Genomic DNA, 17,400 nt, shown 5'->3' with positions numbered 1-17,400 from the left:
CAAGTAGCGTTGACAGTTGCGATCGGCTTCACGAATTTTAATTTGAGGAAACATTTCTCTAATATCTCCTGTCAAAGCTACTTGTCCCTCTCTAAATCTTATGAGGATACCTACCAATGACTGAAGTAAGTCTGGACCTGGCAATAGTAACGAGTTTAAACTAACACCGCTGCTCTTAGCAGATGCGTCGTGAACAATTCTCAACTTGCCCGGTTTATTGGGATTTGTCACACCGAAATGTGGCAAATACCAAAGCCTAGAATTTGAGAGAATACCGTCATCAACCACACATTCCTCAGCATATCCTTTTTCAACGTAAGCCTCAATATTTTGTTTGTACAATAATTGATAATTAGGATCCCGTTTGAATCCTTTGTTTAAACTATTCAACCTAGACAGGGCGTGATGATAACTATTAGGCATAACTACTGAATCCTCACGCCAAGGTAAACCAACCTCAAATCGACCATTTGGAAGACGTGTTATTGTATTTTCCATAATACGAATGGCTCTCGACTCTGAAGCGGTATAAGGCTCGCGTAATTTTAAACCGATAGAATCTAACTTATAGTAATCCCTAATTAAAATATCAAGGTCGTTGTCTACCTCAGAAAATACACAATGATTAATGAATTGAACAGGCGTAGTAATCTTGGATGATAATCCGTATAGTACCCACCCCAGAGGCGTGTGAGTGGCTACCGGCTGGGAACGAGTACCTATACGATTCTCTCTAGCAATCAGTAAATGCCAGTCGCTCAATCCTATGAGAACTTTTGGCTTAGCATTAGAATACGAGAGAACGTCGACAAGATCATGCAAATGTTCTAAAACTAACTCACTAGTGTCAACCGATTGTGATGCTAACTTTAAATTAGGTACAGTACGGGCTTTCTTAATTGTATGTATCTCCGAGCAGTGTTTACCCTTAATATTAAAATCTACTAAGCTGGTGGTGACATTACGTGTACCAACTACCGTCGTAATGTTCATACTCTCTTCCGTACCACTGAGACCTAACTGCTTCGCTAAGTCAGCATCGATCATTGAGACCGAAGACCCATCATCTAAAAGTGCAAAAGTTTCAATATTGGAAATCGGACCATACAAAATAACAGGTAAAATTTTCAAAAGTATCCGATCTCTTTGCTTTTGTTTATTTGAAAAAGAAATTATATTATTACTACTAGTACTCGGAACTATTTTATCAGAAGAAAAATTCAAATTATCATTTTGACAAATGACAGCATCAATATTTGTATTATGTGAAAACGAATTTTCCGATTTATTTTCAACATGTAAAAATTTATGATGATTTTGATTACAAATATCGCACTGTTTAGCTCTACAAAATTTCCAGCTGTGCTTACCTTTTTTCAGGCATCTCGGGCAGAGTTTTTCTTTCTTTACACAACTGAGACGGTCATCAACTGAGAGTGCTATGAATTTGAAACAAGTCTTAATGCTATGTGGGCCAGAACAAAATGCACAAGAAATGAGTTTGGACAAATTATTATTTATTTGAAGGGGCACAGACGCTGTGGTAGTGTTCGCCCATGTTTGCCTTGAGGGTGCATTCCGGTACGCAGCCTGCACACAATCCGTCCGCGGGGCCGCAGACATGGATGTCGCCCTCGTCCTCTCCGTATGAGACATGATGTTAACTGCCTCACACGGCAGTCCAAAGCGTGCATGTTTATTAGCCTCCTGCAATAAAAATTCAGCAAGCAACTCGAGTTGTGGTTGACCGGGTGTGTAGTGAATTGTGGCAAAATCACACCACTTACTGTATAATAAAGGTGTTAATTTGGAAATGACATTATGTAATAATTCCGGTGAATAAATGTATTCTCGTTGACATAATAAATTCATTACTTCAACACAGCTTTTTACTTTTGTAGATAGAATAAAAATATCACTAGGATTTCTACCAAGTTTAGGGATAGCTTTAATTGCTGCTATCTCTGATAGAACAATCTGCTCAGGTCGAGCAAAACGAAGCTCGAGGACTTGTAGTACATCCTCAGGACATGAAGAGGTAAGTAAAAGTACTGACACTGCTTCTCGAGCTACACCGCGTAATGAGTTACGCAGCCTGGCCATATTTTCGGCAGGCGTATAGGACGATTTCGTATCGTCATATATTTTTTTGTATAGTAGCCACTCATTCACGTTACCACTGAATGTGGTAAGGTCTACGGGTGAAGGCCTACTATTTTTATTAGCTAGAGTAAAAATGGCATCTGCCAAGCGGGACAGTTCACTCACCTGTACTGTTTGGACCTGTTGTAAGTTGCGATGGACATTGCCATCGCGACACTCACTCACCGGCATCCCTGAATAGCATCCTTGATCGTACTCCGAGCCAGGTAACTGCCGCAGCTTGGACGCTGGAGGTCCTCCTGCTAGCCTACCCCTCGACGACGATACAAGTGCTGCATCATTCAGAATCCCAAACTCTTCGCGATGAGCAAACGATTCAGGCGGGTCAAATTCTTGATCGGGCGGTAATGGCACTGAGAGCGCTTCCCGCACCGACTCCGCTTCCTAAATCCAGTAGAATTGGAAATCTCTCGATAAAGCTTGGTTCGGATGGACTACTACGCCTTGATGGAAGGATATCAGCTACGCCAGATCTCTGCGACGAAGTTAAGTGTCCTCCTATTTTAGATGGACGTAACGAAATCGTTCACTTGCTGGTCCAGTATTACCACATCTGGGCTTGTCATGGATATAATGAGACGGTTGTGAACGAATTGAGACAGAGGTATTGGATTCTTCATTTACGACCAACTGTTCGCTCAATTGCTGCTAGATGTCAAGCATGCCGCATAAAAAAGGCTTCAATCTCGATTCCACCTGAAGGAGATTTACCGGTATGCAGACTAGAACACCATCAACGTCCGTTTCTGAACACCGGCCTTGACTATTTCGGACCTATGGAGGTAACAATCGGAAGGAGACGCGAAAAGCGATATGTTGCGCTATTTACCTGTCTCTCCGTCAGAGCAGTACATCTGGAAATTGTTGGCAATTTGAGTGCAGATGCTGCTATTATGGCACTTAGACGTTTCATGTCACGCCGCGGAGTACCAAGCAAGATCTTTTCTGATAACGGCACGGCATTTGTTGGAGCTAGTCGAGAGATAAGAACGATGTGGAGAGCCATGAATCATGCAGAGGTGGCAGATTACGCGATATCTCGTGGTATAGAATGGAATTTTATTCCCCCCCTCTCTCCATTCATGGGCGGTTGTTGGGAAAGGCTAGTTCAGTCTGTTAAAAGAGCTCTTGCAGCGGTTGTCAAGAGTAAATCCTTTAAAGAAGAAACTCTTATCACGTTCTTAGCAGAGATAGAACACGTCATCAATTCGCGCCCATTAACCCACATATCGGTCGAAGCAGGAGAGGGACCTGCCCTCACGCCGAATCACTTCCTCCTTGGGCACTCATCTGGTCTTCCCGGCCCCACCACATTAGATGACGGAGTGTTACTTGGCAGATCGCACTGGCGTAAAGCTGTTCGACTAGCTGACCATTTTTGGTCAAGATGGCTGAAAGAGTATGTACCAAAGCTAGCGCCACGTACAACGCGGAACTCTCAGCAGCGATATACAAATTTAGCTGTTGGTGACATTGTGCTGATTGCTGATGGAAACATGGCTCGTGGAGTGTGGCCCAAAGGCCGTGTAGTCGCCGTATATCCAGGACGCGATGAAATAGTTCGCGTAGCGGACGTAGCAACAGCTGGGGGGATGCTTAGGCGTCCTGTACGCAAACTTGTTAAACTAAGTGTGTAAATATTTTTGCTACTTTTTTTATATGCCTGTATTCCATGATTTATTGTTAGTATCGAACCTAACGGGGTGGGCAATATGTGGAATACAGGCCACTTATTTGGTTATAACTATTTTATGTTTTATATTTCGAATACCAAAATTATCTTCTAAATTGTCACTACTATCTATTGTTCTTTTTCGGTTTCCCTTCCTGGCCCTAGTTAGTAGTGTTTCTTTATAATATTAACATATACAATATATATATATCCTACAACTCCCTGGTTTCCTTTATCGCCCACATTAACCTTATATAAATACCGCATGGTGTTAAGTCCGCTAAATGTACTGTTACTTTTGTACTGTGTGCATTAAAGTTATATAAATAAATAAATGAAAAAATATTCTTTCTAAAATTTTGCCAAAATACATAAAAATAAACCCAACTGACCTACCTATACAGTACATACATTGATACCATTATACAGAATGACCCGAACACACATAAAAGTTGGACCGTGAGACGTAGAGAAAAACGTTTCTCACTTTATCAAATAGCGCGGCGGTGGTCGGACATTGTGGATGCTGGGATCGGATATTTGTTAGAATCTTCCCAATTCTATGTTCAACATTCAAGCAAAAAGTTATTGAACTTGTTCAATGTATATTCTGTAAGATAGTTAGTCTTAGGCTGAAAAAAGTCTCGAAGATAATGGAAAATTTTGCTTGCTATCATGGAAATAATGATATTGTTAAAATTATAAAGTAATATAATAATAAATCAATTCAATACTTTATTACAATTATATTTTATTACATAATTATTCATAAAAATGATTTAAAATTAAAACAATGAGTTAATTGCATTACTGAAAACTACACCCAATATTGTTAATAAGCCGTTTCCGGGATTAGTGCTTACAAACGTAGAATAAGATAAGCAGACGCAGAAGCACAACGCAGAGAAACTGATAAGGTTGTTTGATAAAGTTCCCAAATTTGTAATACTTATGTCCCAGTTGGTTTCCCGATCCTGCATTAATAACGAAACTTCCTTATTACTTTGCTATCTTGTTGCTAAAAAATAATTTAATAAGATTACATTTCCGACTGACTACTCAAAAGGAGAATTGAACGGAATTTTTTCGTATGTTTCGTTCAGTCTAGATGATATTTATTAACTAATTATCATTTTTACTAACACTGTAAGTCATCATTAATTATTATAAAGAAAAGAAAATATTTTTTATTTATGTATTATTTCTATAAGTTATTTGCATTGTGTATTCAATTCTATTGGAATTAGAATAAACTAACGAACTGTAAATACGATCCTGAACTTTCCAGTAGTAATTGCAATAAAACGCATTACGCATCGGATTGTAAAACTAGATGACTCTCAAAGTCAAGTTGATCTTTATTGTGTTGAAAACAAGATTTTTGTCTTTGAAAAACCTTCGATTATTTTTATTGATTCTTATCCCGAATAATAAAAATAATCTATATCCCGAAGAATTTTATTCGGCATAAGATCAATATTTTAAAACGCTAAATTTATTAACATTCTCTGTATAATTCGATCGATAAACCCGCAATTATTGCAAGCATGGGGTTTTTCAATAATATTTTAGGATATTTTAACGTGTTTCATGCGTCCAACTGTTTACTGCTTGCTTCCACCATCCTAGTAGAAAAAAAAATCATAAAAGTCTATATTGTGCATAAAACGAAAATTAACAATTTAAAAAAAGAACAACATAAAAGTATGCAAACAATAGACGGTCTTATCGCAAATAGAAATCTCTTACAGACAACCTGGGAGATTGAAGTATTTGGTAAGAGAGAGAAAGGTGGCGCACTATAAAAAGAGAGTCAGATAATATATGAATACTAAATATATATACATACAAATACTAAAGATATAAATACATAAATAAAATAAATAAATAGATACATGTATAACAAAACAAAACATTACAGAAAGATTTTTAGTTGGAGAGAAAGTGAGACGTTGATAGATTTTTGAAAATGTAAAGGGGTTGAGCATATCTAATAATAAAGCGTGGACTAAACAGTTAGACCACCGAAATCGTTATATCTTCTTTATATATAAAAATCACGTTGTTTGTCCGCGACGGACTCCAAACCACTGAACCAATTACAAATTTGATTTGCACATTGTGTGCAATTTGATCCAACTTGAAAGATAGGATAGCTTACATCTCAATTTATAGTCGCAATATTATTTTATTCAAGAACCGTAGACACAGCAACTCGTGGTCGACTCTGCTAGTACCTATATATAATAGTCATGTTCATACCTAACGGCGTCTACTCGTTACCTGAATAGAGACCTAGCTTTACTATAAATGAGCGTTCTTAATAGAACATAATAAATCGTTCAAAACACCACTTTATGTGCGTGGCGCCGAAAACTCAGTGTTATATTGCTTTAATTAACTTCGTGTAAACGAAGGTGTGGTAAATAGATAACTGTGATAATCTATCATTCAAATGTTGGTACTTTGTTCGAAAATAATCTCAACAGTGTTTGTAATAAAAGCAAGGAGGTAATAATGTACAGTCAGAGACAATTTTTTTAAGTGATTTGATCTATTGCAGGTTTTAGTGTTGAAGGTCTTACTATGTGATAGTAAGACCTTCACCACTAAAACCTGCATAGATCTATTCTCGCTCTTTTTCAAAGTTCGCTAACTAGACCCGTCAGGGTTAAGAACTGAAGGGTATTCTTAGGAGCGACGATTTTTATCTCCTCAGGGTAGAGTATACATACTTTTACAAAGGTTATGTTTCGTTTATGCATGAGTGGGCTATAACCACATAGAATGTATAGCAGTAGACTAATATATGCACTAAACTAATATCTGGTTATATTAATAAGAAATATATTCATATTATATACTACTAGCTGGTACCCACGACATCAACCGCAAAATTAAACTTATATATAAAACTTCTAAAATAAAAGTAACCCAAGCTATTTCTTATAACATTAGCTATCTGCCACTGAAAGTCTCGTCAAAATCGGTAGAGCTGTTTCAGATATTTTTTTATACGTAGGTAATATGCATAGAACACCCAGATAAACAAGCATACTCATGAATACAAATATTTGTACTGTGTTTAAGGAATCGAACCCACATTGGAAGTCGTAAAGTCGGTAAGCTATAACGCTAGACCGCCGAGGCTGCCCATTCATCTATTTCTACCAGCTGGTTATGTGTTGACAAATTCGTATAAAAATATATCAAGTAATAAGTAGGTTTCTTACTGAAATATGGGGCGTTCACACACGCTTATTTATTTTCAATAATCCAGAAGCTACATTAAAAAAAAAACTTAGTAAATATTTCTTTTTGGCCAACGTCCAAATGTAGACGTTCGACGCTCCCAAATAACCTTTTATATTATTCAATTTGCAGAATAAAATGTATGTCATTTTAAGTAATCCTTACAATAAAAGCCGAATATATTCTTAAAGAAATCTCACAGATGAGCAGAATCGAAATAAAGCGGATTTGTATGGAATATAAAATATATGTTGTTACGAAATGCTAACGAAAATAGACCGCATTAAAAGGAGCATAAAAGAAAAGAATGGAAAGAAAGGTGCGTAACCTTTGTACAAATCTTTAAAAAGGTATTATATTTTTAATACAAAATTAAGAAAATTAGTTTGTTTTTAGGTCTTATTAGTACTTTGAAGTTCCTGTACTTGACTTGTTTGTCAAATACATGAACTCCGATTTTGTTTCTTTATATCGAATGGTTGTAGACTCCAAAATGTTTTGTGTGTCAAATTTTGTATCTAACGAACTCTCCGATGATACTGATACTGGTCTTCTACACCCCCTGGGGGGTGAAACGTCAACTCCGGAGGATACAACCCCCGGATAACTGGATTGACCGCTTCTTGGGGCGGGTTCCTACAACTAACTTAAATCCTAAAATCTAAGCTAGGGATTTATTATACATAAAAAATATTTCCATTTCCTTGAAATTTTTAATTATATGCGACTACTTAGCATTTTTTTTTGTATTTTTGATTTCACTCTCCGGTGATAACATACGAAACACTTCTTGCGATAAGACCGCCTTTTGTACATCCATATCTCTTTTCTGTATAACTCTTATGTATTAATTCTATTGGTACAATAAAGAGTTTATAAATATATAAACCAATCGGAGTGCCGGAGAGCAAATGTGGGATATCCAACAATATATGGACATGTCAAGCTCTGACAATCTTGACAGTTGACAATGCCTCGGACTTACCCATCTGAAATCACAATAATGAAAGTATATTTATCTGTATAGAGTGTTGACGTACGCCAGCAGGGTCCCACCCCCAGGTCACAAATTTCGGAAATTTATTTCCAACACTGTGAAGAAATTGTAATTTGTTTTTAAGTTTTTGTATTTTATGTTGGGCTAAAAAGGACTTGTATCCAGAACCGTAAAATATAAAATTAAAAAATAAAAAGAACTGCACGGAGTTTCTTTTTCTGCCACACGATGGACCCGACAGGAGCACGGTGACTCATTTATACTTAGTCTTCGTCAGATGTTCTCGGAACTAATTTTCTAATTATTGTGTAATTATTTTATTTCTACTGTTTATTTTTACTAACGAAATGCCAATCAAGGAGCGGGATAAAGTAATTTAGGTAATTATTTATTTATGCTCTGAAATAAAATCAACTAGAAATGACATGAAACTGTTTAATTTTTTTTTATTATTAGTCAATTATAAAAACATGGCCATTTAAATATGTGTCGTATGGACTTAAAATTGTTGTATATATTTATTACATTACTATTATTCTATACATGTCCTGATCAATATATACATGAATTGTGGAATTGTGAAAATGTGTATTGTAATGTGATGTAAACATGTACAACATTTATTTGAAAGGAATACGAGCTGAGTTTATCGTCTGTTTTTCTCCTCTCGAAATCATTCCGAACTGACGGTAGATTTGACATATCATAACAGTCTGTAAAAGACCTACATGAATAAAGATATTTTGAATTTTTACTTTTTTTTAATAGACAACGTAAATATTTTTTATTTCTGCCATCCAGATCATCTAGCTACTTAAGAAGAAAAGAACTGGCAAGAAACTCAACGACCATATAAAACCTGCACACAAAAAAAAGCATAAAAGTGACACGCTAAAAGCAACAGCCGAACTGGCATCACGGATGTTGTACAACATACCTACAGTTGTAAAAACACGTGGTTTTACGATGACATTAAAACCACTGAGAAATGGATCACCACATTTCTGATGGCGCATTCAGCATCGCGAATACAAAGATCTCTCATGCATATTTAAGCGCGTTTTACGTGAAACACTCAGACGGTAGCAGGTGTTAAAGGTATAGTGGTAACAAAATTACATTTTAAAAACTGTTACCAAAATATACTGTGATTAATATAGATGCTTTAATTTTAGCACTTTTTTTATGAATGATAATGGAACACACGCCTGCGCTACCGGTATATGATAGCAGAACTAGATATACATAACTTCGAATATATTTGTCAGCCTCGGTGGTCTAGTGGCATACCGTTTTACCACAGATAACATAATATTACATAGTTTTACTAACCGATGGTCGCGGGTTCTATTTCTCTCACGATACAAACATTTGTTTTAAGAGCATGATTGTTTATATCGGTCTGGTGTTTTCTATGTATATTTATTTACAAAAAAAGGTATCCATATAGTTATAACAGTTGTCTAGTACCCATAACACGAGCTCTCCTTAAGCTTGGGACTGGATGGCGCTGTGTAATTTGTTCTGAGATATTATATTATTATTAAATGCTCTATTATACCGTTTAAAGTAAAACATAGCAAAACCAAACAGGTAAATACATAATATTACTGCTTGAAACTAATAAAAACATTTTTCAATCAAAATATCCACAACTTGGCAAATAATTTAATATTTATTATGAAGTAAACAAACAAAATAACCGTAAAACCGACGGTCATAAACCACGGACCGAATTTTTCCTCACTACCCACTTTATCGTTTCAATAACCTATGTTTGCACAATAAATGACCCACCTTACCTGCTTACCATGAAAATATGTCCCCGAGGCTCGACACACAACACATCGTGGTATTACAACGCTATAAAATATCGAAAAACACTTCGAGTATCTATAAAACGTGTTATGGACTTCAGGGGTACGCCCAAAGTTTCGGAATGGCGTCCCACACTCATACAATCTTAGGTAGTCGTGAGTTGCATTTTAATAATATATGGCAGTTTCTTAATGTTGAACTATAGCCCATAACGTTAAAAATGGCAATTTGCACGTTCTCTTCATATATCCAAATTATATCAACTATTTCGTTTGAAATTTTACAAGCGCTAAAGAAGCAGACACTTATCAGGTTGCTAAATTCCTATATCATTTTACAAGACATTGTTGAAACTTTAATATGTATATAATAGATCTGTATGGAATTCTTTTGATTAAAGCACTTCCTTTGCATTAAAAAGTAAATCATTTTAGCGCCAAAATGTTGACATCCAATTGTTTTTTCTTTTCCTGTATGGTATTCATCCGGGTAACATCAAATTTAAAAATAATGTGTATTATTATCATACAGAAACCAAAATCGTAATGCTATATAGACATTAAATTATATAGACATTGTAAAAAATAGATTAAATATAGTGATGCTAATAGTAAATTTATTTAAATATAACTTATTTTTGCTAAAATATATTTGAAAATCGAATCTTTCGAATGTTATACTTTTTTTTTATTATGTGATTTTTTTCTTTATTTCTCGTTGTTATTGATGCTTTCACAATATACAGAACCAACTTACGTTAATTTATACACAAAGTCCTAATTTTATTTCAATCATCATAATAATTAACTGGGTAATTGTAATACTCCTCGACAAATTATTATGATTTAGGTTATGAATTGAGAATTGGATAATAAATATAGATATAAGAAGATAAACAAACATGGACTAATGAGTCAAAATATATTATATAGTTTTTCAACATAGAGTAAATATACCACAAAGAGATCCAAATGCAGAAATTGTAAACGTGCACTGTACACAGAAACACAGATTACTCGAAATACCAACTGATAGAGATAATTATAGTGAATGCTTAGCGGAAGCTGCACGAAATGGATTCGCTTAGCTTCTAGTCTATTAACATTAATGAACCCGCCCTGACTTGCGATGTAAGTAATTTTAGCAGGTATCATCTGGGAATAGATGTAGGATCACATACATCGTACAGTATCGTTGATACAAAATGGTTGACACAATTCGAAATTTAAAATGTTTGAGTCAAATTTTATTCTTTTTTTTCTTGTCTTCTAGCTTCGGCGGTTTGTATTGCCATTGGCCATAATTATATTCTTTTACACTATAAATTTGAATTTTGTACATTTTTTTTAATGGATGATAATGCAATGTTGCTTCTGTCTACGCTAACGGTTTACGCTGGCGGGGCTCCAGTAGAGTACGATTAAATGAGCATGAGGTCAAGTCAGTTAGGCCACCGTGACAAATTCAGCTAGAATTTATCACGATGGTTTCCAGGAGACACCACAGGGAAATCATCCTGACATGATTCAATGCTAGCAATGGGATCATTACTAACAATCACCATCCCTTGTAATTGCATTTAGAATACTGTATGTAACAATCAAGTCTGACTTGACCTTCTTTAGTGAATTCGAGTAGTGAAACAGTATCAAACATAGGTACCTATCTTTTTCACTTCATGAAAAGATACAACCGTCTATATACATGAGAAGACGGATATCATAAAATGAATTTGTTACCCTCTTGTACCCTTTACCCGCCTCCGCAGTCTATAATTTCACTGCCATATCTCACCCCTCAAACTAAGTGAAATATAGCGGTTAAATTATAGAGAACAAAACTTACAAAGCATCCAGCTTTGTAAATTGTGTTACGGTTGAAATAGGTGACAGAGGCAGAGAACTTTGTACAATATGTATTGTATGCCTATAAATCAAAATAACACCGTTTACAAATTTACATTAAGTATCCAAAATATTAGAGGCGATGTGAGGCCTCAACTGTTGTATATCTTACTAATATTATAATCTTATAAATATTATTATACAAACGTAAAAGTTAATGAGTTTGTATGAATGGATGTATGTATGTACTTTCACAGGAAAACTACTGAATCTTTTTTAATAAAATAATATAGCTCATACATCGGAATAACACATAGGCTATAAATTTCAGATGGGTGAACCTCGGGCACAGTTAGTTAGCATTACTTGTAGTAATAAACCTAACAATCCTCTCTCTTGGGTCACGTCTACGTTGAAACCTATCATTTATTTGTGTCTTCCTAATATATATTAGTATATATAAATGGTGTCAGATATGGTAACTTCATTAGGTAGTCAAACTAAGGCACCTGTTGAATTTAAAAATTATGTTTTGTATTAATATTATTTATAATAATAGAACTGGCAACCCTCTGTAGTCATGGCATCTTTATTGAAACTTGTTTTTTATTTATGTCTTCCTTATATATTCCATTATACAACATCAACAATATTTTTTACAACGATACATTTTTTACATTACAATGTTGATAGTTTATAGTGATCTACAAAACATCAATTCCAATCCAATATAATAAGAATCGAATAGATGTCCATAAAATAGAACATTCTGTTTATACTATCGAATTAAAATTGTGATCGTGTTGGCGAGTTTGCATAACAAATAACTGGGACGTTGTGCACCGGCACGAGTGAATGAGCTTTGTATGTGTTTTGTATGATCGAACCGTATATTTGTATGTATAGGTACTATGTAATACTGCGTACTAATAATAATTATCATTATGCTATTTTTTTATTTGGTGGTTTAGGGTATTGTCAGGTGCTAAGACCTCTATAGATCTATTGTGCTCGCCCTTATTCAAAGTTCGCTATCTAGCCCCATGAAGTACAAGAATTGAAGGATATTATATTATTATAATATATTGAAGGACATTATACTAACTTGGCTTAATTATGAAAATCTATACAAATAAACAATGGACCGATTTTGACGTGACTTTCACTTGCAGATATCTAACGTTGTCAGAAGTAACATAGGCTACATTAATATCATAATATTTTTTTTTAAAGATTTTTATTATTAAGTCTAGTTAGACTTAATATTATCTATCAATTTTCCTCTAATCATAAATGAAGCAGTATTTGTAAATATATACCTAACAAATAGTAAACTAACTTTGTACAGAAATACTTACTAAAATAATCCATGTAATATACCGCCACCGTGAACCGTTAACCATAAGCGGGTACACCATTCCATTATCATCCTATAAAAAAACTCATTTAATATTTTTTTTTTGTTTCAATATAACTTCTTATAGAACATATTCCTACCTTCGCATATTACCTGCCTTTTGAAAATATTGCTTTCAGCAATAAGGCCGCCTCATTGTAACTGGACATGTATTTTTTAATATATTGTTTATGTAATCTTTACTGTATGTTATATATAAAGTAGAGCATTCCGTTCCTTGGCATCTCTAAAACATTAGAAAATAAAAGACTGTGTAAATGTAGACATTCATTGTGTAAAAATATGTGACCTAATTGATTGATATATTTTTGACCTGTTTTTTTTAAATACTTAATATCCGATTTCCTATATCTATACATATAAATAAAATTGGAGTGTCTGTTTGTAATATTGAAATAACCGTTTTTTACATGTATATAAATATAAATACGATACATATACCAAAATAATTTTTTTTTACATTTTTTGTCTGTCTGTCTGTCGGTCTGTTTGTTCCGGCTAATCTCTGAAATGGCTGGACCGATTTTGACGGGACTTTTTTTGGCAGGTAGCTGATGTAATAAGGAATAACTTGGCTACTTTTATTTTAGAAAAATAAAGTTAAATTCCACGCGGACGAAGTCGCGTGAACAGCTAGTATCAAATATAAATACTCCTTATACTCATCTCCTTACGTAGTCGGATATTGTTTTTATTCATCCATTGCAAACAAAACATTAAATCTTTCCTCTTTGTAAATACATATATAGGTAACCGACATTATTGATAAAAATATTCTTCTTTGATAAATGTTCGTAGTTTGAAAACAGAGGTGAAAACATTTTGACTGTTAGAATTCACGATTTTACAACTTCTAAAGGTTTGAGTTCTTGTTTACTTACTTTGTTCTTAAAAAAGCGGACGCCATTCGTTCAGAATTGATAAAGATTTTAGAGGTAAAGATATATAAAGATTTTATATCATGAAAATAATCTTTTAAATAGAAAATTTTAAAAAGATTTGTTATAAAGCACGACTTGCTATTGTTTTAAAAAACCGGTAACAACTCATTAGTTAATACTAATATAATATTAATTATATATGCAAAACTGTGCTTGTTTGTCTGTTTATTAGGTTTTCATAAATATTCTCAGGACAATTAAGACAGCGCCCTCTAGCTAGCTAAAGCTTGTGTCGTGGGTACTAGATAACTGATACAAATACATAGATATTTTTTTTTTTGTAAATACATACATATTATATATAGAAAACACCCAGACGGATACTAACAATCATACTCATGAATAAAAATATTTGTGCCGTGCAAGGAATCGAACCCTAACGGATTAATCGCTAGACCGCCGAGGCCGTTAAATAAACGGCTGAATAGATATTAATATTTAATTTCATCAATTAAAAAAAGTTCCTCAGATTTTTCAGTTCATATGATTGTTTCAATATTGAACTTCATTCCACAATTTATAACTGTCGAACGCTCCATATAACGATAGTCTTAGCACGCGACGTGATAAATTATTGATAAATTGTGTAAAACATTTCCTCCATCGAATATACTTGTATGTTCTGTAAACATATTGAATGTATTTAAAAATGGCGATTACAGATAGTATAAATATGAAAATAATAACTACAATTTAAAAACAAATTACGTATAATTTCAAGTGGCAATTAATATTTCCGTATCATTAGTAGATAGTAATAGTATTTAACTAGTATTTTTAATTAGTGATAATGGAATGGTGTGAATGTGATGTGACTCTTATCTTATATATAATATAATCCTTATAGCTTATATATATAGATAAATAACCTTTTTTATATAAGCTTTTATATACTACAAATATAAAGTCTAAAATAATATATATAGACTATATTTCTGTCTCACTGTAATGTTGCAGAGAAATGATCACTGCTTATCCTAAAGTACAGGATTTTTTCTATTTGGGGAGCAAGGTTTCACCTAATACTTTACTATACTATAAGAATAAAATGTTATAATATATAGTACCTTTAAAAAATAAATATATATAATAAAAAAAAATATAATACGCTCGCGAGGAACCAATTTATTGAAGATAAACATGAAATCAGGTAAGTTTGTTGAAAGTCACTATTCCTCGCGGGCACAGCTAGTACAAGGTTATTTGCCATAGTTGAGTGTACAGAATCCTAAAACCGTTCTCTGGCTGACCGTACTTGTGTACAAGCGGGCAGTTCGAGAACTGGTTCTAATTGGACGTGGAACATTGTTAACCATTGTACAGAGTTGCTACGATCGTGAGATCGGGAACTCTTATGTAATGTTATATCTAGGTTTGTACATCAGGGTTGCCAACCTTGAAATACACAGTAATGTGCCCGTTGACCCGTTGACCTCCAAGCTGTTCCCCTGGAAACGTCCGTGATCAGTTCCTGGTGAATACGTCAGAATAGGCTAACTAACCTGAACTCATACTCATCTTATCATCCTCCTCTGGTGTCCAACCAGAATCAAAGCGCAGGAGGGAGGCTCATTAACATCTATTAAAAAACCTTAATCTAGTAATATAAACTAATGAACCCATTGACCTCCAAGCGGTTCCGTCTGGAAACCTGATATATGATAAATTCCTGGTGAAATTGTCACATTGCCTGAGACCTGAATTTATGCTCATCTTGTCAAGACATCATCATCAACAAATGCACCTGTATGTTTTTACGAATAATGTAAGAATATTGTGTGCAATTTTGTGATAATCTATACATATAAATAAAATTGGAGTGTCTGTTTGTAATATTGAAATAATCGTTTTTTACTACATGCATACGAATATAAATATGGTACGTACATCAACATAACATTTTTTACCATTTTTGTCTGTCTGTCTGTTTATTCCGGCTAATCTCTGAAATGGCTAGACCGATTTTGACGGGACTTTTTTTGGCAGGTAGCTGATGTAATAAGGAGTAATTTAGGCTACTTTTATTTTAGAAAAATAAAGTTAAATTCCACGCGGACTATGTCGCGGGTCAGCTAGTTAATAAATAAATATTCTATATTATCATCCTCCACTGGTGCTCGTCAGAGTAAACTTATGACTAATAACTGTGCAAATGTCTTCATACCAAAGGTCAAAAATCTATATAGCCTGGTTGGCATCCCTGTTAACAGCAAAGTAGGTAGAACAGGATGGCGGTACTTTCTTAGAAACCGAAATGGCGGGCTTCCCTAACTCAAATAATACAATAGCGACGGAATCTGCTACGTATAAGATTATCAATTTCAAATTTATTTATTTTTATTCTAGCTGTGACCGAGGTTTCAACGAGATAAAATTTGTAATCTATGTATTATTATTCTGATATCTAAGCTGTATAAAGTTTCATCAAAATCCATTCAATTGTTTTTGATTATCAAATATCCATCCATCCATTCACTCATACATTTTGGCGTTTACACTCCCTATTACTTTATGAGCACACATATTATTGTACAAATATAATAAATAATCCATACTTTTATAAACGACGATCGGTGATTTAGAGGTTTAGCACTACGCGTTACTTCTGATGTTTGCGGGTTCGATTCCTAGTACAGTATAACTATTTACATTCATGACTATGATTATTTGTATTGAATTGGTGTTTTCTATATATATTATGTATGCATTAAAAAACAATGCTAAACACAACCTCTGCTTAACTTGGAACTAAATTGTGCTGTGTGAATTGTCTTGGGTTCCTAGTATTATTATATTGCCTCCACTTTTCTTATACAGAATAATTGTAAGTTAACAAAAATATTTTTTGTTTACTACATTAAATTGTGGTTGATGGACAAAAGTTATAGTAGTATTTAGAATAGTAGTTAATAGAAATGTTCGTGTTTAGGCGACGAGTAATTTTTTTTTATAGTAACGCCCTTATTTTCCATATACTAAAGGTCCATATCCTTGAAGAAACCTACTTGTTCTTGTCTTTATTGGAATTACCCTTAAATAAATTCAAAACATCTGTTAAATCATATTTACTGTGCAAGGCCTATTACTCACTAAACGATTACTTGAATGACGAGCGTGCATGGCAATTGTTGTTCCTGTTCGGGATTTTCATTTAATGTTAGACATAGACACCTATATAAATACCTATGCATTGTAAATAAACTGGCTTTAAAAAAAAAAGGAATTCAATTGAGTTTCTTGCCAGTTCTTCTCAATTGGATCTATATACCGAAGTGGACGGTAGGGAAAAAAAATAA

This window comes from Achroia grisella, unplaced genomic scaffold (genome assembly GCF_030625045.1).
Source record: "Achroia grisella isolate CSIRO2021 unplaced genomic scaffold, CSIRO_AGI_Agris_v1 utg512, whole genome shotgun sequence".
In the NCBI taxonomy this organism is placed as follows: domain Eukaryota; kingdom Metazoa; phylum Arthropoda; class Insecta; order Lepidoptera; family Pyralidae; genus Achroia; species Achroia grisella.
This window is presented reverse-complemented; position numbering follows the sequence as displayed.